Genomic DNA, 5,692 nt, shown 5'->3' on the forward strand with positions numbered 1-5,692 from the left:
AAGATGGATGTGGGCTGCATCTCTTCTCTCTTCTGCCAAATTCAAATCTCCAACCAAAATGCGCCAATTCGATCCTTCTTCCACTGCCTTGGTTCTCATGGTAGTCGCCACCAGTTCCGCAGGAATCACGGCCTCAATGTCGTATGCCAAGGCGAATGGGGTCTCGTTAGTGGTGGTCCGCAGGGTGGTTCTATAATCCCAAAGAACATGATTCAATTCGTCGGCCCATGCGCCCTTCCTATCTTCCAATTTTCTTTTCAGATTTTTTAGTATCGTTTTGTTGGAAGATTCCGCCTACCCGTTGCCTTATGGGTTATAGGAGCCGAAAACCCTTGTTTCACTTTGTAAGCTTCGAGGAACGCCGCCACCTTAGCTCCTATGAACTATGTCCCATTGTCTGCAATAATGGCATATGGTAACCCAAACCGACATATGATGTTTTCCCACAGAAATGTAATCACCTAAGTCTCCTTTATCTGCTACAACGAGACAGCTTCTATCCATTTTGTGAAGTAGTCAGTGGCTGCCAACATATACCTCCTTTTGTAATTAGCCATGGGTAATGGCCCGACGATATCCAACGCCTACATGGCAAAGGGCCAAGGGCTGGAGACGTTATGTAGGGGCTCCGCAGGTGCAAATATCAGCTGTGCAAATCTTTGACACTTGTCACACCTCTTGGAAAATTCGATTGCATCCCATTTCATATGAGGCCAGAAATAGCCCTGCATCAGTAACCGATGTGCTGTAGTCCTCCCTCCGTAGTGGCTCCCATAATTCCCTTCGTGCAATTCTGCCAGTACCTCTGATGATAGTCGCGGCCCCAAACATTTCAGCAACGGTCCATTGAAGTTCTTCCTATATAGTTCCCCTTCCATCAACACATACCTCTGAGACATCTGCTCCAACCTCCTTTTCTCGTTCCTATCTGTCACCTGCCCCCCTTCTAGAAAGCGCTTGATGGGATCCATCCACCCCCTTTCTTTTTCTGCGACATGGCACACCTCCATTATTTCCTCTGTGCTCGGCCTCTCCAGTCTTATTCCCACTTTTATAGTTCTTTCCTCTGACCCCAGCATGGCGGCGGCCACATATACCAGAGCGTCTGCATGCCTGTTCTCCCCGCGCCCTAGGTGTACAAACTGGAGCTTTGTAAATTTGCTAGCTCTTTGATGCACCACCTGCAAGTATTTGGCCATTCTTGGACATCGGGCCGCAAAACCCCCATTTGCCTGACATACCACCAGATTCGAATCAGAATATACAACCAAGTCTTTTACTCCCAAATATTCCACCATTCTTAGTCCTGCTATAACGGCCTCGTACTGCTTCATTGCTGGATGCCGGGAAACCCAGTTTCATGGTCAACTTTATCCTGTTATTATCCGGAGTAACCAACACCACCCCTATGCCACTGCATGCGTCTGTAGCTAACCCATCCGCAAACATCTCCACCCATTCCGCTTATCCCATGGATCTAGTTGATCGGGCACCCCCTCCTTGTCTGACTCCATGACCATCTCCTCTCCCCACGTCGGGTCCTCTGCTGGGAATTCTGCCATGAACTCCGCAATAGCCTGAGCTTTCTCCGCTGTTCTTATTTGATACTGTATTTCGTAGGAGCTAAGCATCACTGCCCATTTCAACATTCGGCCCGACTTCTCAGCCCTTAATGCTTGTTTAAGCGGCAGGTTGGTCACCACTACTATCGAATGCGACTCAAAGTATGGTTTCAACTTCATGGTGGAGAAGATCAAGGCCAGGGCATATTACTCCATTCTGCTATACCGCGTCTCGGCGCCTGATAAACATAAAAATGATAAAAGTTTACCTACGAAATAAACGATAAAACTCAAAACGTAAGTAAACTAAAACTTATTACGAGCCTAATTTATCAAGTTTTCTACTCTCAATTCTATCGAAATAGAGTGGAGTAACAAATTCGTTCCACTCCTAGTTCTTTAGCATGGAATGTTTTCTAGTCTAATTAATCGGTCTTAAGTCTAGTGAGAGATTTACGAGGGGAATTCTATAATACGGGGTGGATTCAATTGACAAGTTACTAATAACAGAATGCTACGGAATACTGAAATGTGAATCTAGATAAAGAATTAGAGGGGAAGTGAATCCACCTCGAATCCAACTTAATCACCTAGCATAGACTGTTGTAATCCAATTCTTACGTTCTTACGGTAAGAATTGCTCGTTCTAATCCCTAATTAACATGACATTTCTGCCAATTATAACTAGCATGTGAGGACGTCCACCCATTCTCATGGCGAAACACGACCTTCTAGAATGGAATAGATTCTACAACGACTCTACACTATACAACTAAGTTTTCATCAAGGCTTCATCAACCCCTCTAATGGAAGTTTTAGCCTTGATTCATCAAACCATTATTTCTCATTGAATTATAACTAAACATCATACCAAAATTCTAACTTGGCTAATTTAACTAACAATACTCAATCTAATTTAACAACTCAGAAATGATACTCAACAAGAATTAAAATTAGATCTATAAATTGAAATGACAAAATCGAATTTGACAAACTAGCTATTTTATTTATCAAACTAATGAAGAACAATAATTCTAAAGATTAATCTAAAACAAGAATTGAAATGAACTAAACTTAATATTATTTAATGAAAACTAGATCTAGAATTATCTATAGTTTTAGGTCTAACTAGCTACCATTAACAAAGAGCTAAGCTTTTGTTTTTATATGTTCAGATCCAAAAATCGTGCATGGGCTTGGAGCCATGTTTTGGGCCAGAGAATCAGGCCCAAAACCCAATACTTTCAGTCCAAAAAGGCCTCTTCAGCTGCAGTTGACTTTGACAGACTTTTAGTCCACTTCTGCTCCTCTAATTGGGCCAAGGCTTGGACCATTGGAAAGCTCGTTCCAAGCCGGTCATTTTGACATAAGGTAGATCCAATTCTGAGGTCTGAGTCCAAAGATCGACGCCCGGAAGTTCTGTTGCGATTTTGTGTCTTTGTTTTACGCCCGCGTTGACTTTAACTTTTCAGCTTTGACCGGGCTTTAGAAAGGCTTTGTCTTCTTGAATCTTGGCCTTTAATCATAGAACTCCTTAGCAACCAACCATTTCTCCTTTATCTCATCAAAGTGGTACATTTCTACACATAATTGACTTTGAAGCCTGAAACGCATAAAAACACGTAATAAGTATTAACTCTTAATTATTACTCACATAATTGGTCTAAAAGTATGGTATTCTGGGGTTAAAACTACAGTTTTGGGCTCTTATCAAACCACCCCCAAACAGCATTTTGCTTGTTCTCAAGCAAATATGAAAAATTAGAATAAGTGACCAAAAATGGAGTTCTAACTACTCTCTTTTCGCTGAGTGCGATTGCATTGACCATATGCAAACAAGGCCTTAAACCACTAGGAATTCTAATAGTGGGACGAGTTATAACCTCGTGAGAGTTTTCAGTGAAGGTACTCACAAACTTCATCTATACTACAACGACTAAGAAATAAAACTATTATTTTCTCATTCATGTCTCAACTATCTATACATCTCACTAGCAAATGAATAAGGATAACCAAGTTAAAACCTAAGCTAATATATGCATAATAATCAATCATCTATGATACAAATATATATACTATGAGTAATACTATGAAATGCCTAGCGAGGTTTAGTTTTGAAAACTTCGAATAAGCGTCCTTAAGTAGGTCCTCACATAAATGTCAAGACAAAAGCCACTCTGATTTTTCCGCTCAAGTTTCACTACTCCAGTATGCAGTGGCACACTTTACCTTACAATCTCAATGACAAACAAGGAAGCCGGAGTCGATCAAACACATCTACCACTTACTATCACACTAACCTATTCCTAATTGAGCTAGAGGTCTTTATTAGGTGTTGCGGGGATTAGGAGATGGTTTAAGAAGGAAGGAAATGGATATTCAAAAGGACAAGTCTGAGATAATAGAGTCTTCATATTATGTAACTTAGAGAAAACCTTGTTATTTTCTTTTGCTTCTATACTTTGTTTCCATCCTTAGCCATATTTTTTCTTTTTCTTTTCTTTGGCTTTTGACTCCCTTTTATTCTATTTTTAGATTTTTATTTATTTCTATTTTTTTTTCTTTTCCTTGGATGGAAAACTTTTTTTTCTTTTTCTGAAGCAACTAACTAATTTTTGTTTACATGGTTTTTCTCTTCTTCTTTCTTCACTCATTCTATTCTCGGACTTATTCTAGATTGGGTAAGTTGAATTTTTTATTTTGTTTTGTTTTGTTTTTGCAAGGGGTAAAAGGAATTGTGGTTTATGGAAGGCTAAAGAAAGGCTCGAGAGGGCGACTAGCGGAAAATAATTCATAGGTTTGAATTTCTGGCTATATCGATCCAAAGAGGGCCTAAATTCTCGCTTAGGATATGGCATAGTGATTAAGCAAGTGGACGTGTGATTTCTCTATCCGGATTTTACTTCTCCCTTGTGTCATTTCTCAAATGTTTCGCTCATATAAGGCTTTAGGCTATATTCTCACGAGGATTTGTAGAATAAGTACTCTAGCCTAGATTTGAGAAACTTCATCGCTAACAATCATAGATACTCATGTAATATATTTATAGATAGATGCAAAGATTATTACCTACATATTAACCTAAGTTTCTAACAATTATTCTGATGCAAAAGCTACATGAGACTTCTAGATTGTTAAGAGCATAGAGAAAGAAAACAATACCAATATTCCTAAGTGTATAGCATAAACTTATTTATTTATATTTTTGAAATTTTTAACTTGAAAATATATGCATATTATACATATCTATATCCTAACAGATGCCTTAATTACACGTGTTTCTATGCCCCCAAACAAGAAGCATGTTTTGTCCTCAAAGCATTCAAATAAAGAGGGTAGAAAAATACCATGGAAACTCGTGAAATTGTGGAACATCTGCAAAACAAGGTTAGAACATACTAATATAGGAAAAAAAAAAACTGACTCAACTCTATAAGAGTTCCACCCATTATGGGGTTAACAGAATTAAATTGCTTGGGACATAAGCAGACAATAACAAAACTAAAAACTTACCTTATCTCCCGCTTAAGCATCCTCCTCCTCATCAAAGAGATGAGGTTCCTTCGCATCTTGCCAGGCCATTATAACTTGCCAAGCTTGCCGCCATTTATCATCTACTAATGCTAACATGTTAAGTGTTATTATGTCTGATGGGATGTACGGGGCGACCAAATGAGGCTGCACCTGCCATCCCGGCCAAGTCATAATTCGCAATGAGCGAACCACCCAATTGGTGGGTCTCATGACTTCAACCCTTTTCCAATCTGTGAATTGGGCACATAATATAGGTAAACAACTACGCATGATGCGGCTTACCAAAACAGGCATAAGAAGATACTTACGCCTCATGCTTTGGGATCTCTTAAGACTAGCGACTAAAACTCGGGGAATGTCATATCGGCGACGCGTCCACCTAAAGCGAGGAAAATGTCACCAGCGATCTTGTTTTGCGAAGTGAACTGCCATTCCCCCAAAATATTCATCAGGATGAATAACATGGTGGTGCCTACGTTTAGGGACAGGCTACCAAGGGCAATGCTATATCGCCCCTGGTCCATTACTCAAAATACCCCTCCCCCATAATACTCATGGAAATATGTATAATCATAAAGGTATGCATTATCGGTCAT

This window comes from Coptis chinensis, chromosome 3 (genome assembly GCF_015680905.1).
Source record: "Coptis chinensis isolate HL-2020 chromosome 3, ASM1568090v1, whole genome shotgun sequence".
NCBI lineage: Eukaryota > Viridiplantae > Streptophyta > Magnoliopsida > Ranunculales > Ranunculaceae > Coptis > Coptis chinensis.